Source organism: Pristiophorus japonicus, chromosome 15 (assembly GCF_044704955.1).
Source record: "Pristiophorus japonicus isolate sPriJap1 chromosome 15, sPriJap1.hap1, whole genome shotgun sequence".
Lineage (NCBI taxonomy): Eukaryota > Metazoa > Chordata > Chondrichthyes > Pristiophoridae > Pristiophorus > Pristiophorus japonicus.
Window position 1 is genome coordinate 139,090,033 of NC_091991.1, and position 26,894 is coordinate 139,116,926.

Sequence of the window (26,894 nt, forward strand, 5' to 3'; positions counted from 1 at the left end):
ATCCTTCCTAAAGTGCGGTGCCCAGAACCAGTGTCTTATAAAGGTTAATCATAACTTCCTTGCAGCTAAATTGTTTGAGATTGCAACAGTGAACTTGGGACTTTTTCTTATGTTGTTATATGTATAACATGGTAACTATCTATAGCCTATTAAAAGTCTTGCATACTGTGCGCATTTCCTATCTACAAAATCTTTCTTCATGCTGTCATGTTTTTTTGTCACACATTTCTGTCAACTTTGTTGTAGGTACGTATTTCTGAAGTCATCCTCGACTCCGAGGGGCTGCCTATGATGATGATGACATATTTCTGCATCGATGGAATATTAAGTGACATTGTGCAGCAATGGAGTGAGATGTAAGCTGGTACTAAGATTCAAGTAGTTCCACAACTGTCATACAGTTAGGGTGAGGCAAATTGGATGTTTAAATTATTCATTTCCCTTTGTTTATTTCTGTCACATTAACATAAGGCATTGGTAATGGTGGGACATAGTGAAGTAATTAAAACTCATGATGTTGTGAAGCAAATTACCCTCACCCTTCAGGATGTGCATTACACCTCCTTAATCACTCGTGGATTGTTAATGTTAATGCGGTCTCCCTAAAAATTCTGTAACAAAACCCTAGCTACAAACTGCTCTGTTTATATAACTGTCAGGAAGAACCTGATTTGATTAATGCTAGAAAGTTATTTATTATTTATTTGAAAGCATGAAATCTTTCTCTTCCTTGGTCCCGGTGCACCCTACGAAACATCCAAATAATAAACCACTTTAGTAAAAATAGATTTTTATTTGTTTTTTCATAGGCTGTGCACACAATCTGAGAATACATTTATATGGTAGTGTTGCTATTAGTAACCTGCTATTAGATTGCAGGTTATGTACTATTCCTTTTCATTTTGAACCTTTAATAAATATGTTTTAGCATTATTGTTGCCAAATTAATTTAATCTAAGTGTTAAGTCATGGCAGGAGAGCTCGGACGTGTTATGCTCCTCCTGTAATATGTGGGAAGTCAGGGACGCTTCCGGTGTCCCTGACGACTATGTGTGCCCGAAGTGCATCCGCCTGCAGCTCCTGACAGACCGCATTGCGGCACTGGAGCTGCAGGTGGATTCACTCTGGAGCATTCACGATGCTGAGGATGAGGTGAATAGCACGTTTAATGAGTTGGTCTTACCGCAGGTAAAGGGTACACAGCCAGGTAGGAAATGGGTGACCAACAGGAAGAGTAGTGCAAGGGTCCCCTGTGGTCATCCCCCTGCAAAACAGATACACCGCTTTGGGTAATGGTGGGAGGGATGACTTATCAGGGGAGAGTAGCAGCAGCCAAGTCCATGGCACCGTGGGTGGCTCTGCTGCACAGGAGGGCAGGAAAAAGAGTGGGAGAGCTTTAGTGGTAGGGGATTCTATTGTAAGGAGAATAGATAGACGTTTCTGCAGCCGCAACCGAGACTCCAGGATGGTATGTTGCCTCCCTGGTGCAAGGGTCAAGGATGTCTCGGACCGGTGCAGGACATTCTGAAAAGGGAGGGTGAACAGCCAGTTGTCGTGGTGCATATAGGTACCAACGATATCGGTAAAAAACAGGATGAGGTCCTACGAGACGAATTTAGGGAGCTAGGAGCTAAATTAAAAAGTAGGACCTCAAAAGTAGTAATCTCAGGATTGCTACCAGTGCCACGTGCTAGTCAGAGTAGGAATCACAGGATAGCTCAGATGAATACGTAGCTTGAAGAGTGGTGCAGAAGGGAGAGATTTAAATTCCTGAGACATTGGAACCGGTTCTGGGGGAGGTCGGAGCAGTACAAACCGGATGGTCTGCACCTGGGCAGGACCGGAACCAATGTCCAAGGGGGAGTGTTTGCTAGTGCTGTTGGGGAGGAGTTAAATTAATAAGGCAGGGGGATGGGAACCTATGTAGGGAGACAGAGGGAAGTAGAATGGGGGCAGAAGCAAAAGATGGAAGGAAGAAAAGTAAAAGTGGAGGGCAGAGAAACCTAAGGCAAAAAGCAAAAAGGGCCACATTACAGCAAAATTCTAAAGGGGCAAAGTGTGTTAGAAAGACAAGCCTGAAGGCTCTGTGCCTCAATGCGAGGAGTATTCAGAATAAGGTTGCCGAATTAACTGCGCAGATAGCAGTTAACGGTTATGATGTAATTGGCATCATGGATTCATGGCTCCAGGGTGACCAAGACTGGGAACTCAACATCCAGGGATATTCAACATTTAGGAAGGATAGACGGAAAGGAAAAGGAGGGGGGTGGCATTGTTGGTTAAAGAGGAAATTAATGCAATAGTAAGGAAGGACATTAGCTTGGATGATGTGGAATCGGTATGGGTAGAGCTACCGAATACCAAAGGGCAGAAAACGCTAGTGGGAGTTGTGTACAGACCACCAAACAGTAGTAGTGAGGTGGGGGACAGCATCAAACAAGAGATAGGGATGCGTGCAATAAAGATACAGCAGTTATCATGGGTGACTTTAATCTACATATTGATTGGGCTAACCAAACTGGTAGCAATGTGGTGGAGGAGGATTTCCTGGAGTGTATTAGGGATGGTTTTCTGGACCAATATGTCGAGGAATCAACTTGAGAGCTGGCCATCCTAGACTGGGTGATATGTAATGAGAAAGGACTAATTAGCAATCTTGTTGTGCGAGGTCCCTTGCGGAAGAGTGACCATAATATGGTAGAATTCTTTATTAAGATGGAGAGTGACACAGTTAATTCAGAAACTCGGATCCTGAACTTAAGGAAAGGTAACTTCGATGGTATGAGGCGTGAATTTGCTAGAATTGACTGGCAAATGATACTTAAAGGGTTGACGGTGGATAGGCAATGGCAGACATTTAAAGCTCACATGGATGAACTTCAACAATTGTACATCCCTGTCTGGAGTAAAAATAAAACGGGGAAGGTGGCTCAACTGTGGCTAACAAGGGAAATTAAGGATAGTGTTAAATCCAAGGAAGAGGCATATAAATTGGCCAGAAAAATGAGCAAACCTGAGGACTGGGAGAAATTTAGAATTCAGCAGAGGAGGGCAAAGGGTTTAACTAAGAGGGGAAAATAGAGTACGAGAGGAAGCTTGCTGGGAACATAAAAACTGACTGCAAAAGCTTCTATAGATATGTGAAGAGAAAAAGATTAGTGAAGACAAACGTAGGTCCCTTGCAGTCGGATTCGGGTGAATTTATAATGGGGAACAAAGAAATGACAGACCAATTGAACAAATACATCGGTTCTGTCTTCACGAAGGAAGACACAAATCACCTTCCGGAAATACTAGGGGACCGAGGGTCTAGTGAGAAGGAGGAACTGAAAGATATCCTTATTAGGCAGGAAATTGTGATAGGGAAATTGATGGGATTGAAGGCCAATAAATCCCTAGGGCCTGATAGTTTGCATCCCAGAATACTTAAGGAAGTGGCCCTAGAAATAGTGGATGCATTGGTGATCATTTTCCAACAGTCTATCAACTCTGGATCAGTTCCTATGGACTGGAGGGTAGCTAATGTAACACCACTTTTTAAAAAGGGAGGGAGAGAGAAAACGGGTAATTATAGACCAGTTAGCCTGACATCAGTAGTAGGGAAAATGTTGGAATCAATTATTAATGATTAAATAGCAGCGCATTTGGAAAGCAGTGACAGGATCGGTCTGAATCAGCATGGATTTATGAAAGGGAAATCATGCTTGACAAATCTTCTGGAATTTTTTGAGGATGTAACTAGTTGAGTGGACAAGGGAGAATCCGTGGATGTGGTGTATTTGGACTTTCAAAAGGCTTTTGACAAGGTCCCACACAAGAGATTGGTGTGAAAAATCAAAGCACATGGTATTGGGAGTAATATACTGACGTGGATAGAGAACTGATTGGCAGACAGGAAGCAGAGAGTCGGGATAAACGGGTCCTTTTCAGAATGGCAGACGGTGACTAGTGGAGTGCCGCCAGGGCTCAGTGCTGGGATCCCAGCTCTTTACAATATACATCAATGATTTAGATGAGGGAATTGAGTGTAATATCTCCAAGTTTGCAGATGACATTAAATTGGGTGGCGGTGTGAGCTGTGAGGAGGACGCTAAGAGGCTGCAGAGTGACTTGGACAGGTTAGGTGAGTGGGCAAATGCATGGCAGATGCAGTATAATGTGGATAAATGTGAGGTTATCCACTTTGGGGGCAAAAACACGAAGGCAGAATATTATCTGAATGGTGGCAGATTAGGAAAAGGGGAGGTGCAACAAGACCTGGGTGTCATGGTACATCAGTCATTGAAAGTTGGCATGCAGGTACAGCAGGCGGTGAAGAAGGGAAATGGTATGTTGGCCTTCATAGCTAGGGAATTTGAGTATAGGAGCAGGGAGGTCTTGTCCTGGCCTTGGTGAGGCCTCACCTGGAATATTGTGTTCAGTTTTGGTCTCCTAATCTGAGGAAGGACGTTCTTGCTATTGAGGGAGTGCAGCGAAGGTTCACCAGACTGATTCCCGGGATGGCTGGATTGACATATGAGGAGAGACTGGATCAACTGGGCCTTTATACACGGGAGTTTAGAAGGATGAGAGGGGATCTCATAGAAATATATAAGATTCTGACGGAACTGGATAAGTTAGATGCGGGAAGAATGTTCACGATGTTGGGGAAGTCCAGAACCTGGGGACACCGTCTTGGCCTACCCCTTATCCTATTTAGGACTGAGATGAGGAGAAACTTCTTCAATCAGAGAGTTGTAAACGTATGGAATTCCCTACTGCAGAGAGTTGTTATGCCAGTTCATTGGATATATTCAAGAGGGAGTTAGATATGGCCCTTACGGCTAAGGGGATCAAGGGGTATGGAGAGGAAGCAGGAAAGGGGTACTGAGGGAATGATCAGCCATGATCTTATTGAATGGCGGTACAGGCTTGAAGGGCCGAATAGCCTACTCCTGCACCTATTTTCTATGTTTCTATGTACTACCACAGAGGAAGCTTTGCTTGGTTTGCTAAATTGTTTGAGTTGCAACAAATAGTGAACATGTGGACTCTTCCTTATGTTATGTGTATAACCTGATATCTATCTATTAAAATCTTGCGTCTGTGTGCATTTTGGACTAGAAATTCCGTCACGCCCAAAATCAGGTGCGCAGAGGGGGTATGGCACACACTGCACGCGCCTGTTGGTATTGTCTCAGGCAGTCTGTAATATTCGTACTGTCTGCTCATTTTCATGCAGCCAGCGCTACCATTGGCTGCGCACCTGTTTGGGCCAGATATCTGCCGCCTCTGATGCCACTCAAAAGCAACCAGCACCTCCTAAAGGGAAGGTGCATTCTGGTTGCAGATAACAGTGAAAGCTTGTGAGAAATGGGTGCAGCAAGCACTCAGAGGGAACCAAGGTTCTCTGATGTGGCCTTGGTGCAGGCAGGGGACAGGAGCAGGGAAATCCTCTTCTCCCCTGGGGGCAGAAAGCCCTCCACTGCCAGTTCTGAGGAGGTCAACGGCAAGAGCTTAGCTCCAAGGACATGGCTACAATGCTGCAAAAGTTCAATGCCCTTACCAGAGATGTCAAGGTAAGATTAGTGCTCTGCTCACATCACCTCTAGCCTCACTACTCACAATTCCCCATCCCTGCTTCCTTTCAATCTCCTACAATCACTGCATCACACTGCACCACACTTCACTACACCCCCTTCTCCTCAGACTCACACATTCACCACTATTGCAATCCTCACTTTCCCGTACCTCACATCTGACACACTGTATACCAACTATTCTACCACAATAGGCACATTCTCGGAATGGCTCAAGAGTATCACTAAAACATTCGCTCCTTTCTTGCAGGAGAAGGTGCCACACAACTCTAGACATCTGGCTCTCAGCAGAGTAGGCTGATCTGCCTGCACGCCCTCTTTACCCCTGCCCCCCCCCACCCCTTGAAGAAAGCGTACTGGCCATTATGGGCAGGTGCAGAGTCATGGCCGTGGTGACTAGCAACACTGGGCGACACATCACGCAGGGTTGCTTCACGCTTTATTCTCTTTATCCCTTATGACTTCTAACTTGCCCTACACACTCTGCTTGGCAAACTGCAGATGCTTTCACCAGGCACTTCTTCCTCTCTCGACTAAAAGCTAACTCTTGCTCTTCTCTTTAATTTCAGGTGCTGAAAATGCAGATGTCCCTCTGCTGATTGAGGAAGAGGGACGCCAGCCTTCCTGAAGGTGCAGAGTCACTGGATCTCACCCTTGCAAGCACAGTTCAGATACTGGCACCATGCATAGTTTGGAAGTTAGGCTAGAGGAGGCGTCTTCACATGGTGAATCGCTGGCTACAAGTGTGCAGGAGCTTTGATGGGGATATGACACCACAGGTGCCAGCTTGCCAGAGGGCGAGATCGCACACTAGCTCTACTGCAGAGGACTCAGATGCTGACTTTGAAGGCCCAGCTTGCTGAAGAAGACTGATTGACACATGCCAGGAAATACGAGATGCACTGGGCAAGCTGCCAGTGAGCTTGCTTACAATGTCACAGATCTGAGAAGTCCAGCTCCAACTTGTGTCAACTTACAGCTTCCTTGGCAGCTGTAAGAGCTGTCAGGAGAGGTTCCGTGACACCAGGTGTTACAGGAGCTGACCATGTTGGACAGAATGGATTTCATGCTCTGTCCTCCCACTAGTTTTGGCCACTTTGTATGCCCTTGCTGCAGAGCCGCAGGAGTACTGAGGCGCAGTGCCAGGATAGTGGTCTTGGCTCCATGGAAGAGGCACCTGCTGTGCTCTCTCAGGATGACAGCATGCCTGCTGCCTCGCCACATACACAGCTAATTCCCTAATTCGTGCAACACAGACTGCTCGGGCCTACCCCGAGAGCCGGCTCTTAAGGCCCAGAGCTACTCGAAGTCACCCACCACTGCCACTGAACTGTCCTCAATGCAGCCTTCCACCTCCCACACTGTAGCCACTGGGGAAGCACGTTATAGGAACATGAGCACACAAGGAAGGCACTAAAGGCTTGCACAAGGGTGATTCATCATTATTTTTGTTCACTGTCAGATATAGATGGAATTAAGTTGTTTGATAAATTTTATTTTTATTCTGGATTTGGTATTGCTATTTATATTTGTAGTGAAGTGAGGGAATGACCTATAATGGTTGATGAACGGTGGTGTACACTTGAGATATTTCACAACTTTCAAGAAAAATATATTCCAGTGAGGAGGAAAGGATGTAAGAGAAAAGATAGCCATCCGTGGCTAATTAAAGAAATAAAGGACGGTATCCAATTAAAAACAAGGGCATACAAAGTGGCCAAAACTAGTGGGAAGCTTTTAAAGGCCAGCAAAGAACGACTAAAAAAATGATTGAGAAAGGGAAGATAGACTATGAAAGTAAACTAGCACAAAATATAAAAACAGATAGCAAGAGTTTCTATAGGTATATAAAAAGGAAAAGAGTGGCTCAAGTAAATGTTGGTCCCTTAGAGCTCGAGACCGGGGAATTAGTAATGGGGAACATGGAGATGGCAGAAACTCTGAACAAATATTTTGTATCAGTCTTTACAGTAGAAAACACTAACAATATTCCAACAGTGGATAGTCAAGGGGCTATGGGGGGGAGGAACTTAACACAATCACAATCACTAAGGAGGTGGTACTCAGTAAGATAATGGGACTAAAGACAGATAAATCCCCTGGACCTGATGGCTTGCATCCTAGGGTCTTAAGAGAAGGAGCGGCAGGGATTGTAGAGGCATTGGTTGTAATTTACCAAAATTCCCTGGATTCTGGGGAGGTCCCAGCAGATTGGAAAACTGCAAATATAACGCCCCTATTTAAAAAAGGAGGCAGACAAAAAGCAGGAAACTATAGACCAGTTAGCCTAACATCTGTGGTTGGGAAAATGTTGGGAGTCCATTATTAAAGAAGCAGTAGCAGGACATTTGGATAAGCAAAATTCAATCAGGCAGTGTCATTATGGATTTATGAAGGGGAAGTCATATTTGACAAATTTGCTGGAGTTCTTTGAGGATGTAACAAACAGGGTGGATAAAGGGGAACCAGTGGATGTGGTGTATTTGGACTTCCAGAAGGCATTTGACAAGGTGCCGCATAAAAGGTTAATGCACAAGATAAACGTTCACGGCGTTGGGGGTAATATATTAGCATGGATAGAGGATTGGCTAACTAACAGAAAACAGAGAGTCAGGATAAATGGTTCGTTCTCTGGTTGGCAACCGGTAACTAGTGGGGTGCCGCAGGGATCAGTGCTAGGACCCCAACTATTTATAATCTATATTAACGACTTGGAAGAAGGGACTGAGTGTAATGTAGCCAAGTTTGCTGATGATACAAAGATGGGAGGAAAAGCAATGTGTGAGGAGGACACAAAAAATCTGCAAAAGGACATAAACAGGCTAAGTGAGCGGGCAAAAATTTGGCAGATGGAGTATAATGTTGGAAAGTGTGAGATCATGCACTTTGATAGAAAAAAATCAAAGAGCAAGCTATTATTTAAATGGAGACAGATTGCAAAGTGCCGCAGTACAGCGGGACCTAGGGGTACTTGTACATGAAACACAAAAGGATAGTATGCAGATACAGCAAATGGTCAGGAAGGCCAATGGTATCTTGGCCTTTATTGCAAAGGGGATGGAGTATAAAAGCAGGGAAGTCTTGCTACAGCTATATAAGGTATTGGTGAGGCCACACCTGGAATACTGCGTGCAGTTTTGGTTTCCATATTTATGAAAGGATATACTTGCTTTGGAGGCAATTCAGAGAAGGTTCACTAGATTGATTCCGGGGATGAGGGGGTTGACTTATGAGTAGGTTGGGCCTCTACTCATTGGAGTTCAGAAGAATGAGAGGTGATCTTATCGAAACGTATAAGATTATGAGGGGGCTTGAGAAAGTGGATGCAGAGAGGATGTTTCCACTGATGGGGAGACTAGAACTAGAGGGCATGATCTTAGAATATGGGGCCGCCCATTTAAAACAGAGATGAGGAGGAATTTCTTCTCTGACGGTTGTAAATCTGTGGAATTTGCTGCCTGAGAGAGCTGGGACATTGAATAAATTTAGGACAGAATTAGACAGTTTCTTGAGCGATAAGGGGTTATGGGGAGCGGGCGGGGAAGTGGAGCTGAGTCCATGATCCAATCAGCCATGATCATTGAATGGCGGAACAGGCTCGAGGGGCCGTATGGCCTACTCCTGTTCCTATTTCTTATGTTCTTAAAGGTAGACTGAAGGAAGGCAATCAGATGGTGGTTGTAAGGACAGTGGGACCGTTCGTGTATTATGGATGGAGGGGATGGTTTAGGTGAAACACTCTTCGATAAGCTGCAGTCTGAGGGCTATGGCAGATAGGGATACTGGGGTTCAATACCTCTCCTCTTCTTCCTGCCCCTCTTCTTCCTGTCACACGTCTTGTTGATCTCATGGTGGTAAAGGCTGGTCCCTTATTATCGCAAAGTAATGCAGCATGCTGCAGATGACCACAAATCTGGATACCCGCTTAGGGGTGTACCGCAAAGTTCCTCCGGAACGGTCCAGGCAACGGAACCATTGCTTGAGCACGCTGATTGTTTGATCCTATTTCTTATGGCGGAATCCTCTCATTGTAGGCCATCTCTACAGCTGACAGGAATCATGAGCCATGTCTGGAGGGGATATCCCTTGTCGCTCAGTAGCCAGCCTGTAACTTGATGGCCTGGTTGGAACAAAGGCAGCACAGAGGACTGGCACAGGGTGAAAGAGTCATGACTGTTGCCAAGATACTGGGCATGGACCTGCATGATGCGCTGCCTGTGGTCGCAAACCAGCTGGACATCAAGAGAGTGGAATCCCTTTCGATTGTTAAAGCTATCAGTTTGGTGATAGGGAGCGCGCAAGGCAATATGGTTGCAGTCTATGGTACCTTGCAGCCTGGAGAAGCCTGCAGTGCAAGCAACGCCTAGTAATCTCTTGTCCTGCTTCACTCTGTCCATCGGGAGCGAGATATAGGTGTTCCTCCTGGTGTAGAGAACCTCAGTGATCTCCCTGATACAGCGATGAACTGTGATATGTTGCTGATGTCACTTGCTGCAGCGTGGAAGGAGCCCATGGCATAAAGATTAAGGGCCACGGTCACCTTTACGGCCATGGTCACCTTTACAGCCACAGGCAGATTGAGGCAAAGGCAGAAAAAAAGAGAAAGAGACTAACATTGAGAAATACATCCAAGACCAATGACTAAACATCAAATCTAACATTTAGGTAGATCTTTCACAAACTGTTAGACCTGAGATGCCGACATGAATACCCCCCACCCAGTGCTGTCGGTCCCATTGCTTCCCACTACCCTCACTGCTGAGATACTAAGAATCCACCACTGAGGGCTACAGTGGGCCTAAATGGCAGAATTCCGAGAGAGCTTGGGAACTCCCCCAGACAGCAAGACATGTCCCTTCAACGTGTTTGGGGGGGGGGGGGGAGTGGGTGCAAGATTGTTCCATCATGAGAATGCCAGAATGAAAAAGCATAGAGCAGAATTTTGGCAGAACTGAGTTCTACTCATCTTCTGGTCCCCATTCTAGAGACCAGCCAGGATTCCAACTTACCCTGATTGGAATTTCAGAGCCTCAGATATCTAAGTCCAACCAGTACCCATTGCGCAACATCTTGCTGTGTATTCTCAACTTTAAAATTGGCAAGGAATAAAAATTACATGCAGAAGTAAAGGAAAATAAAGGCCACTCATTTACAGTTTTGATGAATAATGGAATTCAGTCCCCCAAGCACCAGTACGAATTCTAGACTACCACTATTCAGTCACTGTAAATCAGTGGTCCTGATATTATTCCATATATCAATATGTGAATATGTACATACAACTAACATATGTCCACGGCATTTCTAATGCTGAATCAGAGGTCACGGTGTTGTGGGTGCGAGGAATTGGAGGAGTGGGGTTGGGTTTGGTTTTTGATTGCTGTATAGGGTAAGCTGAGCTGCTAGAGCAATCTCACCAACCAGGAAGCTAATTCTGTTTTTAACCAAGTACTTGCCCTCCGCTCGGGTGGTGTCTCCTTAAAGATGAGTTAACGTTTCAGTATGTTCACATGTTACACCTGGTGCTTACTGGTAGGTTAGGTATCTCAAATACATAATTCACCTCGTTACATTTCTCCACTGCAGTGTACAGATGTATGTAGTAGGCCACTAACTTGTTTTGCCTCTCTAGCAATAGAACTAGCATGCTCTGGCACAACTGGTATTCCCAGTATCTGCCATTTTGCTTGCGCTTGGCTTTCTGGTGGCCCCAGCACGTGCTCGACTTACATGGTAAAGTCATCGCTCCACGAGCACATATTCCACTGTGTTCCTATTTCTATTAGGGGACTTCCCTGACAATACTGCTTTGATTGATGTTAATTGTTCATGAACACAACTTTGTATAGCAATTGAATTGGTGAGAACCTCGTTATTTCTTATGGCAACTGAACAAATATAGGTAGTCCATGGGGTTCCTATGAGTACAGCAAATGCGTCAGTGTGCCATTAACCACTCTATTAGCTCTTTTGTCTGAGGATAGTAAGGAGTGCATTGAAGCTGCTTTATTTGGCTTTGTTGGTATTAACGTGTAACTATCTGGGACATATAATTCGTATCCTAACGGGACAGAATCTTTTCTGGGAACCCAACCCAAGTGAACATTTTTAACAATGCGACAGCCACAATGTCCATGTCCAGTGATGCAAGACCTACTGTCCGGTTACTTAGGTCATTTACCATTGTTAATATGTACCATTTCCATGATCTAATCTTGAAAACCATGGGACCTACGATATCTAACCCCACCCTCTTACTGGGAAAGGATTGCTGCAGTGGTTCACTTATATGCTGGCATTGGTCACATAAAGCACAACATTTGTCTGTTTCCTTAGAGATACTGCCCTTGAGATTCCGCAGGGTTTCTGTCATGTATTCAACTATCATTGTAACCCATGTATAAGCTGACCTAAGTTGTACACCTTGAGAACATTGACCACAAGGGGGTGAACTTGTGGGAGACACTCGTAACCTGCACTCTCAGGTGTAAAAGGGGAAGCTCCACCCACCTTCATCACTTGAGGTCTTGGTAATAAAGGTAACTGGTACAGAGTGACCTTCTCTCAAGTATGGGCCTCGTGTGCATTTATACTGTATAGTAAGGACATATCATTGGCGACGAGAAACTGGGATTTAAACCACGCGAGCATGGACACTAGCAGCACAGAAGAGAGGTACTGTGTTGGTGATGATTGGGACGACTTTATTGAGAGACTACAGCAAAGTTTTGTCACTAAGGAATGGTTCGGACAGGATTCGTCCGACAAACGCAGGGCTCACCTGACGGTTTGTGGATCCAGAACGTACTCCCTAATGAAGGACCTTCTAGCGCCAGAGAAACCGGCGGACAAGACGTTTGAAGAGCTCAGTAAGTTGATCGGGGAACACCTTAAACCGGCGAGCAGCATGCACATGGTGAGACACCGGTTTTACACGCACCGGCGGCGAGAAGGGCAAAGCGTTCCAGACTTTGTGGCAGATCTCTGGCGGATGGCGAGCCTATGCAAGTTCCCAGATGCATGCAGAGCGGAGATGCTGCGAGATTTTTTATTGAGGGCATCAGGCAAGCTGGGGTTTTCAGGAAACTGATTGAGACCAAAGACTTGACCTTGGAAGCGGCAGCTCTGATAGCCCAGACATTTATCTCGGGAGGAAGAGACGAGAATGATGTATGACAAAAATCTTGGCTCAAATGCGGCAAACAGGGAGTCAACATTGTTAACGCGGCACACAGTTCTCTAGGCAGACAAGGGCAATTGGACATGCCCCAGCATGTAGTCGAACCCAAAGGGGGAATTCAACAGAGACAATGGCTAGCTGAACGGCGATTCATGCCATCGCAATGGACAATGAAGCCAGTAATGGGGCCATCAACACCTGTTAATGGTGCGCTTAAGGACAGTTATAGAGACAGTCAGAGACAATCGACTGGTAATGGACCTTTTGTTTCCAACAAAGGGGCCTCCAGCTCATGCTGGAGGTGTGGAGGCAAACACCCAGCCAGAGCTTTCAGGTATCAGCAATATACCTGCAGAAACTGCAACGTCAGCGGTCACTTGGCGCACAATGCAGGAAGCCTGCAGACAGGTTGATGTACAAGGAGGACGGCCCCGATGTAAGCCTACGAGGCCAAATGAATACTGGGGGAAATCGCTGGAAGCTGAAGTTCAGCGAGTTCATGTGGAACACATATACAGTTCATATACCAGGACGCCACCGATAATGATCAAAGTGCTCCTCAATGGCATCCCAGTATTAATGGAGCTAGACACAGGGGCCAACCAGTCCCTGATGAGTATCAAACAGTTCGAAAGGTTGTGGGTGTCCAAGGCCAGGAGGCCAAAATTATTGCCGATTGACGCACAGCTACGGACATATACAAAGGAGATCATTCCAGTGCTAGGCAGCACCATGGTAGTCGTGACCCACAAAGATTCGGTGAACAGGTTGCCACTCTGGATTGTCCCGGGAGACGGTCCCGCACTACTGGGGAGGAGTTGGCTTGCTGTCATGAACTGGAAATGGGGCGATGTCAATGCAATTTCTTCTGTTAAGCGAGTATCATGCTCACAGGTCCTGGACAAATTTGACTCATTATTTCAACCCGGCATCGGCACTTTCATGGGGGCCATATAAACCCGGGCGCCAGGCCAGTACACCACAAGGCCAGAGCGGTGCTGTACGTGATGCGGAAAACGATAGAATGCGAATTGGACCGCCTGCTGAGGGAAGGCATCATCTCGCCAGTCGAATTCAGTGACTGGGCGAGCCCGATTGTGCTGGTGTTCAAGGCGGATGGGTCGGTCAGGATTACAAGGCCACTATCAATCGGGTGTCACTCCAGGACCAGTACCCGCTACCGAGAGCAGAGGACCTCTTTGCGACGCTATCCGGTGGCAAACCTTTTTCAAAATTGGACCTGACCTCAGCTTACATGACCCAGGAGCTGGCGAGTGAGTCGAAGAAGCTGACCACCATCACGACACACAAGGGGTTGTTTGAGTATAACAGATGTCCGTTCGGCCGCCGCGATCTTTCAGCGAAATATGGAAAGCCTCCTCAAGTCGATTCGAAGGAAGGTGGTTTTTCAAGACGACATCCTCATCACGGGTCGCAATACTGAAGAACACCTCCACAACCTGAAGGAGGTGCTACGCAAACTAGACCGGGTAGGGCTGCAACTGAAAAAGGCGAAGTGCGTCTTCCTAGCTCCAGAAGTAGAATTCCTGTGGAGGAGGGTAGCAGCAGATGGGATCAGACCTACTGCATCCAAAACACAAGCGATCCAGAGAGCACCCAAACCCCGTAACACGACGGAGCTGCGTTTGTTCCTGGGGCTCCTAAACTATTTTGGTAACTTTCTTCCCAAATTGATCACGCTGTTAGAGCTGCTACATGTGCTCCTGCGCAAAGGTCGCGATTGGGTCTGGGGGGGCACAGCCAGGAAAGGGCTTTTGATAGAGCACGCAATTTGTTATGCTCCAACAAACTGTTAACGTTATATGACCCATGTAAGAAACTTGTTTTAACGTGCGATGCGTCATCCTATGGGTTCGGGTGTGTGTTGCACCAATGTAATGCCAATGGTCAATTACAGCCGGTAGCTTATGCCTCCAGAAGTCTGTCCCAGGCAGAAAGGGGCTACGGGATGGTAGCAACGGAAGCGCTAATATGTGCATATGCAGTAAAAAAATTGCACCAGTACCTGTTTGGCAGGAAATTTGAGCTGGAGACAGATCACAAACCCTTAATGTCCCTTTTGGCCGACAACAAGGCCATAAATGCGAATGCATCGGCCCGCATACAGAGGTGGGCACTCACGTTAGCCACCAATGATTACACAATTCAACACAGACTGGGCACTGAAAACTGCACCGATACACTCAGCAGGCTCCCACTAGCCACCACTGATGGGGCAACTGAGCATGATGCTGAGATGGTCATGGCTGCTGAAGCTTTCGAAATCGAAGGCTCACCTGTGACAGCCCGTCAGATTAAAGTCTGGACAAATCTAGACCCGCTACTGTCTTTAGTTAAGAAATGTGTCCTGAATGGGGACTGGATAGCTACGTACGGGACATGCCCTGAGGAATTTAAACCGTTTATAGGCGCAAGGATGAATTCTCGATTCAGGCCGATTGCCGACTGTGGAGAAACCGAGTAGTCATGCCCCAAATGGGAAGAGAGGTGTTTATCAGAGAACATCACAAAGAGCACCCGGGCATTGTCATGATGAAGGCAATTGCCAAGTCACACGTTTTGTGGCCCGGGATAGATGCAGACCAGGAACTTTGTGTTCGCAAGTGCAGCATGTGTGCTCAGCTGGGCAACGCACTCAGGGAAGCCCCCCTTAGCCCCTGGTCCTGGCCCACCAAGCCATGGTCACGCATCCATGTGGACTATGCAGGTCCTTTCATGAAAAAAATGTTTTTGGTTGTAGTAGACGCCTACTCCAAATGGATTGAGTGTGCCATTTTAAATTCAAGCACATCCTCTGCCACGGTAGAAAGTCTACAGGCAATGTTCACCGCCCATGGTCTACCGGATGTCTTGGTCAGTGACAATGGCCCGTACTTCACAAGCACTGAATTCCAGGACTTCATGGCAGGCAATAGAATCAACCATGTCAGAACGGCACCGTTCAAGCCGGCCTCAAACGGCCAGGCGGAACGAGCAGTGCAGATAATCAAACGGGATGCTCAGAATCCAAGGGGGTTCCCTACAAAGCTGCTTATCATGCCTTCTGTTGGCCAATAGATCCCAACCACACTCGCTGACAGGGGTTCCACCCGCAGAGCTGCTAATGAAAAGGACGCTCAAAACCAGGTTACCCTTATACATCCCACTATGAAAGAAATTGTTGAGAGCAGGCGTCAGTCACAATGTGATTACCATGACAGGAATGCAAGGGCACGATGTATTGATGTCAATGGCTGTGTTTTTGTCTTTAATTATGCTGCAGGGCCCAAATGGCTTGCAGGCACTGTGATTGCCAAAGTGGGGAATAGGGTTTTGGTAGTTAAACTTACCAATGGACAAATCTGCCGCAAACACGTGGATCAAACCAAAATGGAGGTTCAGCAACCCCATAGAAAAAGCGGAGGAAGAACACGATGTAGAGTTTACTCCACCACAGGTGACCGAACACCGGAACCAAGTGGAGGAGAGCCCAGTCACTGTGGGCAGTCTGGACAGGCCTGAGGCACCGCAAACAGCAGACACTCAGGCCAGCGCCCAACAACCGGAGCCCCAACTCAGGCGCTCTACAAGGGAGCGTAAACCACCAGAGAGACTTAACCTGTGATCCCAATAAGATTTTGGGGGGGATGTGATGTGATGGATTCAACTATCGTTGTAACCCATTTATAAGCTGACCTAAGTTGTACACTTTTGAGAACATTGTCCACAAGGGGGTGAACTTGTGGGAGACACTCCTAATCGGGACTTTCAGGTATAAAAGGGGAAGCTCCACCCACCTTCATCACTTCAGTGCTGGTGAATAAAGGTTACTGGTCACAGAGTGACCTTCTCTCAAGTATGGGCCTCGTGTGCATTTATACTGTATAGTAAGGACATATCAGATACAAGCCCAGTTGATCCAGTCTCTCCTCATATGTCAGTCCTGCCATCCCGGGAATCAATCTGGTGAACCTTCGCTGCACTCCCTCAATAGCAAGAACGTCCTTCCTCAGACTAGGAGACCAAAACTGAACACAATATTCCAGGTGAGGCCTCACTAATGCCCTGTACAACTGCAGTAAGAGCTCCCTGCTTCTATATTCAAATCCCCTAGCTATGAAGGCCAACATACTATTTGCCTTCTTCACTGCCTGCTGTACCTGCATGCCAACTTCCATTGACTGTCTCGTTGCACCTCCCCCTTTCCTAATCTGTCGCCATTCAGATAATATTCTGCCTTTGTGTTTTTGCCACCAAAGTGGATAACCTCACATTTATCCACATTATACTGCATCTGCCATGCATTTGCCCACTCACCTAGCCTGTCCAAGTCACCCTGCAGCCTTTTATAGCATCCTCCTCACAGCTCACACCGCCACCCAGTTGTGGAGATATTACACTCAATTCCTTCATCTAAATCATTAATGTATATTGTAAAGAGCTGGGGTCCCAGCACTGAACCCTGCGGCACTCCACTAGTCACTGCCTGACATTCTGAAAAGGACCTGTTTATCCCGACTCTCTGTTTCCTGTCTGCCAAACTGTTCTCTATCCATGTCAGTACATTACCTCCAATACCATGTGTTTTGATTTTGCTCACCAATCTCTTGTCTGGGACCTTGTCAAAAGCCTTTTGAAAGCCCAAATACACCACATCCACTGATTCTCCCTTGTCCACTCTACTAGTTACATCCTCAAAAAACTCCAGAAGATTCGTCAATCATGATTTCCCTTTCATAAATCCATGCTGACTTGGACCGATGCTATCACTGCTTTCCAAATGCGCTGCTATTTCATCTTTAATAATTGATCCCAACATTTTCCCCACTACCAATGTCAGGCTAACCCATCTATAATTATCCGTTTTCTTTCTTCCTCCTTTTTAAAAAAGTGCTGTTATATTAGCTACCCTCCAGTCCATAGGAACTGATCCAGAGTCGATAGACTGTTGGAAAATGATCACCAATGCATCCACTATTTCTATGGCCACTTCCTTAAGTACTCTGGGATGCAGACTCTCAGGCCCTGAGGATTTATCGGCCTTCAATCCCATCAAATTCCCGAACACAATTTCCCACTTTATAAGGATATCCTTCAGTTCCTCCTTCTCACTAGACCCTCGGTCTCCTAGTATTTCCGGAAGGTTATTTGTGTCTTCCTTCATGAAAACAGAACCAAAGTATTTGTTTAACTGGTCTGCCATTTCTTTGTTCCCCATTATAACTTCACCTGAATCTGACTGCAAGGGACCTACGTTTGTTTTCACTAATCTTTTTCTCATCATATATCTATAGAAGCTTTCGCAGTCAGTTTTTATGTTCCCAGCAAGCTTCCTCTCATGCTCTATTTTCCCGCTCCTAATTAAACCCTTTGTCCTCCTCTGCTGTTTTACAAAATTCTCCCAGTCCTCAGGTTTGCTACTTTTTCTGGGCAATTTATATGCCTCTTCCTTGGATTTAACACTATCCTTAATTTCCCTTGTTAGCCACGGTTTAGCCACCTTCCCTGTTTTATTTTTACTCCAGACAGGGATGTACAATTGTTGAAGTTCATCCATGTGACCTTTAAATCTTTGCCATTGCCTATCCACCGTCAACCCTTTAAGTATCACTCACCAGTCTATTTTAGCCAATTCACATCTCATACCATCAAAGCTACCTTTCCCCAAGTTAAGGACCCTAGTTTCTGAATTAACTGTGTCACTCTCCATCTTAATAAAGAATTCTACCATATTATGGTCACTCTTCCCCAAAGGGCCTCGCACAACAAGCTTGTTAATTAGTCCTTTCTCATTACATATCACCTAGTCTTGGATGGCCAGCCCTCTAGTTGATTCCTCGACATATTGGTCTAGAAAACCATCCCTAATACACTCCAGGAAATCCTCCTCCACTGCATTGCTACCAGTTTGGTCAGCCCAGTCATAATGTAGATTAAAGTCACCCATGATAATTGCTGTACCTTTATTGCACGCATCCTTAATTTCTTGTTTGATGCTGTCCCTATCCTCATTACTACTGTTTGGTGGTCTGTACACAACTCTCACTAGCGTTTTCTGCCCTTTGGTATTCCGTAGCTCCACTCATACAGATTCCACATCATCCAAGCTAATGTCCATCCTTACTATTGCATTAATTTCCTCTTTAACCAGCAACTCCACCCCACCTCATTTTCCTTTCTGTCTATCCTTCCTAAATGTTGAATACTCCTGGATGTTGAGTTCCCAGCCTTGGTCACCCTGGAGCCATGTCTCCGTGATGCCAATTACATCATACCCATTAACTGCTATCTGCGCAGTTAATTCGTCCACCTTATTCCGAATACTCGTCGCATTGAGGCACAGAGCCTTCAGGCTTGTCTCTTTAACACCCTTTGCCCCTTTAGGATTTTGCTGTAATGTGGCCCTTTTTGCTTTTTGCCTTGGGTTTCTCTGCCCTCCACTTTTACTTTTCTTCTTTCTATCTTTTGTTCTGCCCCCATTCTACTTCCCTCTGTCTCCCTGCATAGGTTCCCATCCCCCTGCCATATTAGTTGAACCTCTCCCCAACAGCACTAGCAAACACTTCCCCTAGGACATTGGTTCTGGTCCTGCCCAGGTGCAGACCATCCGGTTTATACTGGTCCCACCTCCCCCAGAACTGGTTCCAATGTCCCAGGAATTTGAATCCCTCCTTTCTGCACCACTCCTCAAGCCACGTATTCATCTGAGCTATCCTGCGATTCCTACTCTGACTAGCACGTGGCACTGGTAGCAATCCTGAGATTACTACTTTTGAGGTCCTACTTTTTAATTTAGTTCCTATCTCTCTAAATTCGTCTTGTTGGACCTCATCCCGTTTTTTTACCTATATCGTTGATACCTATCTGCACCATGACAACTGGCTGTTTACCCTCCCCCTTCAAAATATCCTGCACCCGCTCCGAGACATCCTTGACCCTTGCACCAGGGAGGCAACATACCATCCTGGAGTCTCAGTTGCGGCCGCAGAAACGTCTATCTATTCTCCTTACAATAGAATCCCCTATCACTATAGCTCTCCCACTTTTTCCTGCCTTCCTGTGCAGCAGAGCCACCCACGGTGCCATGGACTTGGCTGCTGCTGCCCTCCCCAATGAGTCATCCCCCTCAACATTACCCAAAGCGGTATATCTGTTTTGCAGGGGGATGGCCGCAGGGGACCCCTGCACTACCTTCCTTCCACTGCTCTTCCTGTTGGTCATCCATCCCCTATCTGGCTATGTAACCTTTACCTGCGGTAAGACCAACTCACTAAACGTGTTATTTACGTCATTCTCAGCATCATGGATGCTCCAGAGTAAATCCACCTGCAGCTCCAGTGCCGCAATGCAGTCTGTCAGGAGCTGCAGCTGGATACACTTCCCGCATATGTAGTCGTAAGGGACACTGGAAGCGTCGCTGATTTGCCACATAGTACAGGAGGAGAATAACACGTGTCCGAGCTCTCCTGCCATGACTTAACCCCTAGATTAACTTAATTTGGCAACAACAATGCTAAAGGTTACTTACTGATAAAAGAAAAAGAAAAACTACTCGCCACTCACTTACCCCCTTGGCTGTGACGTCACCTTTCGACTTCTTTCTACTTTTTTGCCTTCTCTCCCTGCTGCAGCTGCACCGGTAGCCCTATCCGATTCACCACGCTGGTTCCCAAACTCCCCGCTGGGCTTTTATAGGCCTCACCAACGCTGCTGCCCCTTTCCGACTCACCACACTGCTCCCCGGACTTTCTGCTGGCCTTTTATAGACCTCACCAATGCTGCTCTGTCTCTCCGATTCACCATGCTGGTCCCCGGACTCCCTCCTGGCCTTTTATAGGCCTCACCAACGTTGCTCCGCCTCTCCGACTCACCACGCGGGTCCCCCGGACTCCCCGCTGGCCTTTTATAGGCCTCAGCAATGCTGGTGGCTGAACAGTTCAAATCGAGAGTCACAGACTCTGTCACAGGTGGGACAGATAGTCATTGAGGGGAGGGCTGGGTGGGACTGGTTTGCCGCACGCTCTTTCCGCTGCCTGCGCTTGATTCCTGCATTCTCTTGGCGTTGAGACTCGAGGTGCTCAGTGCCCTCTCAGATGCACTTCCTCCACTTAGGGCGGTCTTGGGCTAGGGACTCCCAGGTGTCAGTGGGGATGTCGTACTTTATCAGGGAGGTTTTGAGGGTGCCCTTGTAATATTTCCGCTGCCCACCTTTGGCTCGTTTGCCTTGAAGGAGTTCCGAGTGGAGCACTTGCTTTGGGAGTCTCGTGTCTGGCATGTGGACTATGTGACCTGCCCTGACCTGGAGCTGATTGAGTGTGGTCAGTGCTTCAATGCTGGGGATGTTAGCCTGAATGAGGACGCTGATGCTGGTGCGCCTGTCCTCCCAGGGGATTTGTAGGATCTTGCGGAGACATTGTTGGTGATATTTCTCAAGCAACTTGGTGTCTACTGTATATGGTCCATGTCTCTGAGCCATACAGGAGGACAGGTAATACTATAGCCCTGTAGACCATGAGCTTGGTGGCAGTTTTGAGGGCCTGGTCTTCAAACACTCTTTTCCTCAGACCACCGAAGACTGTTGTGGCAGCAGTAACATCCTCACGATACGACTTGGGCAGTGCCTCAAGTTTGGGGATTGTAAAATTGTATGCTCTGATCGACTGCAAACCACGTCTGCTGCTTGTGCTGCTGGTCCAGCCTGGGTCTGGCTTTACTTTATAGCCCTTGCTTAACTCTGGGTAAATATGCATGCTGTCACTTCCTCGTACATAATTTTGTCCCCCAGTATTACATGGTGGTTTAATCTGTTCACAGTTTGTACTATGCATTCAGCAATCCAGGATGGAAAGTCTAATAAAACCTTAGCTAAAGAAACTTATGTTTTCCCTATAAAAACACGAACAAGAAGCTTTCTCTATCTTCCTCAGCCAGCTACGAGCTTAAGGTGAGCACCCACAAAAACACCGGATAACATGGCCTTCAGCTTCTAGACAAAGCTCCAAGCATGGTCATGTATATAGGACAAAGTGTATTTAATCCTAACTGGTAATAATAATACAAGTCAACCATTGCAACAGCACTCGCCTTCCACCTCTCTGTCTTTCTCGATCGCATCCTCTCTCTCTGTCTCTCCCCAGAATTTGCTGAGATTTTTCTTACATAGCCAACTTCCCTTTCCCCTTCCCAAGTGCTGCAGGGGCCACCACTACACCTTTCCACAGCCTAATCCCTCAGGATCATTACATTACCAGGATGAGAGTACATTCAAAATATCATAAATTGGAAGTGTGATGATTATTCATGAATCATCATCATAGGTAGTCCCTCAGAATCGAGGAAGACTTACTTCCGCTCTTAAAATGAGTTCTTAGGTGGCTGAACAGTCTGATACGAGTGCCACAATCTCTGTCACAGGTGGGTCAGATAATCGTTGAGGGAAAGGGTGGGTGGGACTGGTTTGCCACCCGCTCTTACCGCTGCCCACGCTTGATTTCTGTATGCTCTCGACGATGAGACTCGAGGTGCTCAGTGCTCTCCCGGATGCACTTCCTCCACTTAGGGCGGGGACTCCCAGGTGTCAGTAGGGATGTTGCACTTTATCAGGGAGGCTTTTAGGGTGTCCTTATAACGTTTCCTCTGCCCACCTTTGGCTTGTTTGCCCTGAAGGAGTTCCGAGTAGAGCGCTTGCTTTGGGAGTCTCATGTCTGGCATGTGAACAATGTGGCCTGCACAGCGGAGCTGGTCAAGTGTGGTCAGTGCTTCAATGCTGCGGATGTTGGCCTGGTCGATGACGCTATTGTTGATGCATCTGCCCTCCCAGAGGATTTGTAGGATCTTGCGGATGAGAGTACATTCTGATTACTATAAATTGGAAGTGGGATGATTATTCATGAGTACTGGGACTGTGAACCACAGAAGGTTTTGCCACGGTTAGGTTGATGTGCAATACTAGGGTTTTCTGGCAGTATTTAGACTCCCTGGCTGTGCTGGAGACCCCCATTTGAACCAATATTTGGTTTCCACACTTTATTATAATAGGAACACCTTCTGGAAAACTTTCCAAGAACCTGTGCCACTGGCAGGACCATACCAGTGCACCACCTGTCATTTTCTGTCAAGCCGCCTACTGTGTAGGAGGCCCCACTGGTGAAGTGAGGGCTCATACGTCCCTATTGTCACCTTTTTGAGACAGGTTCTGGAATGTAGCTCCCTGTTCACAGTGCTGTGGCTGATTTCCAAGTCAGGTGGAACACCCTCTGGTTGACTGATGTGAGTGGTTCTCCCCTCCCATGCACTTGCTGGTTCCTCAAAGCTGTATAATGGTTGCCAATTTTAGCTATTTGACTCATGAGGTAATTTTATGAACGTACTCTTGGCACGGAGCTTTGCCTGCTGGGAGTGCGCATTGGGAGCTCTGGCACGCACCCCACAGATTTCCATCCATCAATTATAATGGGTGAAAAAAAGTGGGGGACAGATGCCTAAATTCTCAATATGCATTCCCAGCGGGTGAAACGCTATGCCAGCAGCACAAATTTGAAAATGACCCCTTAATTTTTTTAGATATGTTTTCTAATAATCATGAGCATAAATCATTTGAAACTACCTCCAGAAACTGGCATTAGCATACATTCATTTCTCTCCGTACCTAATTCTGTAACTCCATTCTCTTTCCCCCTCATGCTTGCCCTGCTCCTTTGCTAGGTATTTTTAACTGGTATGTACATCTTTATCCTTTTTTCTCTACCAGAGGGACTAATTCTAGCTCAAAATCAACATCTTTTTAAGCCTGAGTACTTTTGTTTACTGTCCTTTGCTTCAATTTAATTTTGGTCTTTTTGGTTTGTGAGTGCATTGATCCCATTTTAGTTGCTACCAATTGTACTGTTCAGGCTTGATTCTGTCACTATTTAATTCATTCTCGCTACAAAAGGCAGCTTCTATTATGAACCTATTATCTGATCCTTAACCTTATGTGTTTAGTTTATGGGACATACTGTGTTGCAGGACAAATAATCCTTTATATTGTAAACTTGCTACTGGATAATATGTATGATTGCACTGAGTTTAATGTCAACTTCAAAAGATGGATAAAATCCAGCCATACTTTTCATAACAGGCTATACTATTAAATATGTTTATTATAGAATTATTTAGATGCAAACAGTATAGATGAAATATTGAAAGTCTGTTAACAGTCAGACAATACCTGTAAATTCTTCTTACAGGACTTGTGGGTTTTTTCTTAGAAGCAATTCTGTTCCTCAGAGAAAACAGAGCACAGTCTTTATACAAATGATGCAAGTGCAAGCTTGTAGAACTTCATTTATCCCCATGTTCCCTGGCAAGATAAATTATACAGTCAATACAAGAAATGCACTGTTTTTTAAATTTATTTAATTCCTGTGATGAGCAGGCACTTGCTTTTAAGGCCAGTCTATCACATAAAGGTGATTGGCTAAGCAATGCTAATAATCGTTAAAGCATAAGGATGGCCACATGTGGGATTTGAAAAGGACTAAATATGCTCTGAATTTGGGCAAATTAACTCAATTTCAACACACAATACATATCAGATGCACTCCATTCACATCTGATACAAAGCACCTTACATTTAATTGATTTTTCTGATCAGAAGCAAGTAGCTTTCTTCCCGTAGTCTGACCCGATGGGAATACACGAAGTGTTTCTGTGGTACATCAACTCTCAACAGCTTTGTAATCTAAACATTAGCATGTCAAAATACTTCACCCATTCAAAGAGGTACTGTGGTAGTAAATCAGACATCTTGTCCAGATTCTTCCACGGGACCTTTGCTGGCTCCCTGGCATAACTCGACTGGATGTTTCTGTTGACTCCCCGCTCACCCTGGATTTTTCTGCTGGAAGTACTTAGAGATGTAGAATATGCCCTTCATAATATGGTTGACTTATTTTAATGATACACAAATGAGGGGAATATCTCATCTGAGGTATTTTAAGTTACTTGTGATCTAGTAACACTAGAGACTAGGAATGTGGGTTAATTGCTGGTGGGGAACCATTTAAAGTTAAAGGGCCATCTTAGCCCTTAGCCCTTTAAGTAATTGCAGGACAGTTTATTACATGGGCTAAGACAGGCTTAGGCCAAAAACATTTTGACCAGTCCCAGGATCCGCTGACCATGCTATGCTGTGGCAGACATGCCAAACCTGCCACTGCCATTTCCCATCCCCACCACCTCTCTCCGCCATAGCAGACTATCTGACGGAGGTAAAATTCCTGCCTGGAGGCCAGCAAAAATATGTAAAAAAGAGCCTGACACTGGCAAAGAGTACATGAAATTCAAGTGAGTGCAAAGCTGAGATTCCGCTGGAGTGGAAAATCTCTAAGCGAAGCAAGCTAGTTGAAATTCCACGAGGGATTTCCTGTCTTAGCTCTGGCGGGAGACCAACAGAAGCACCAAAGACTGTGTAAATGACTGTTTGCAGTCATGTATACTACTACTCCAGGGGTTTCACTGGTCCCCTATTTGAGTTATGGCAGGAGAATGGGAGAACCACCATTGAACTTTTGGGTTGCTGACTTTTAATGAAGGTGCAATCTGGAATTTGAGTCTTTGTTTGTTATGTATGTGTAAAGCATGCAGTCCTATCTTCCGCCATCACGGAGCGCATCCCCTGAATCCCGGCCCCTAAAGCCTCTTCCTCACTCTGGAGTGTCTTAATAAAGACTGAGGTCACTGTTACTTTAACCTCCCTGTGTGCAGTCTCATCTGTGTTAGGAACACAATAACTGGCGACGAGTATACGAATCCAACGCAAAGATGCAGCAAACTGTGGGCATCCTGGAGAAGTTCTCGGAGGGTGAGGACTGGGAAGCCTATGTCGAATGGCTAGACCTGTACTTTGTAGCCAATGAGCTGGACGGAGAAGGAAGCGCTGCAAAAAGTACAGCGGTCCTCCTCACGGTCTGCGGGGCACCGACCTACAGCCTCATGAAGAATCTTCTGGCTCCGTTGAAACCCACAGATAAGTCGTATGAGGAGCTGTGTACACTGGTTCGGGAGCATCTTAACCCGAGGGAGAGTGTGCTGATGGCGAGGTATCGGTTCTACATGTGCCAGCTATCTGAAGGTCAGGAAGTGGCGAGCTACATCGCCGAGCTAAGGCGACTTGCAGGACAATGTGAGTTTAATGGCTACCTGGAGCAGATGCTCAGAGACTTTTTTGTACTAGGCATTGGCCACGAGACCATCCTACGAAAACTTTTGACTGTAGAGACACCGACCCTCAGTAAGGCCATTGCGATAGCACAGGCATTTATGTCCACCAGTGATAACACCAAACAAATCTCTCAGCACACAAGTGCTAGCAATGTTCAGAAATGAACTGGAACTGTGTTTGCGAGCAGAAATATACAGGGCAGAAACCACGAGTCTGCAACTGCCAGCAGGCCTCAGGTGACCCAGATGACTCAGAATCCGCAACAAAGGATGAATGCAAGGCAATTCACACCTATTCATGCCGCTTCAAAGAGTATGTTTGCAAGAGCTGTGGAACAATGGGGCACCTCCAACGAGCTTGCAGATGAGCTGCAAGCTCTGAAAAACCTGTTAACCACCACATGGCAGAGGAAGATCGGTCCATGGTGGATCAAAGCAATTTCGAGCCTCAGAGAGAGGAGGCAGATACTGAAGTACACCGGTTGCACACATTTTCGACAATGTCCACCTATAATGCTAAACGTAAAATTGAATGGCTTACCCATAGCCATGGAACTGGACACTGGCGCTAGCCAATCAATCATGAGTAAAAAGATGTTTGAGAGACTGCGGTGCAACAAGGCACTCAGACCAGCCCTGAGCCCCATCCACACGAAACTGAGAACGTACACCAAAGAGCTCATCACTGTCCTGGGCAGCGCCATGGTCAAGGTCACCTACGAGGGTACGGTGCACGAACTGCCACTCTGGATTGTCCCGGCGATGGCCCCACACTGCTTGGAAGGAGCTGGCTGGGCAAAATCCGCTGGAACTGGGATGACATCCGAGCGCTATCACATGTCGATGAGGCCTCATGTACCCAGGTTCTTAACAAATTTCCTTCCCTTTTTGAGCCAAGCATTGGAAACTTTTCCGGGGCGAAGGTGCGGATC

The 26,894-nt window shown here is 46.3% G+C and overlaps 1 protein-coding gene and 1 long non-coding RNA gene across 11 annotated transcripts in view; one reads left to right on the plus strand and one right to left on the minus strand.

The window, feature by feature from the left end:
- rhbdl1 (rhomboid, veinlet-like 1 (Drosophila)) overlaps positions 1-26,894 on the plus strand; it is a 452,859-nt gene that overhangs the window by 96,389 nt on the left and 329,576 nt on the right. For 9 of the 10 annotated variants that reach the window (XM_070900991.1, XM_070900997.1, XM_070900988.1 and 6 more), the window contains one exon: positions 247-356. The exons of the other annotated variant lie outside the window; for it this stretch is intronic. The gene's annotated coding sequence lies outside the window, so the exon portion shown is untranslated. The remainder of the gene's footprint in view (positions 1-246; positions 357-26,894) is intronic. 10 annotated transcript variants of the gene reach the window in all.
- The window catches only part of LOC139281078 (uncharacterized), an 80,366-nt gene continuing 77,354 nt past the window's right edge, over positions 23,883-26,894 (minus strand). The window contains exon 4 of the long non-coding RNA XR_011596817.1: positions 23,883-24,100. This is a non-coding gene — a long non-coding RNA (uncharacterized lncRNA). The remainder of the gene's footprint in view (positions 24,101-26,894) is intronic.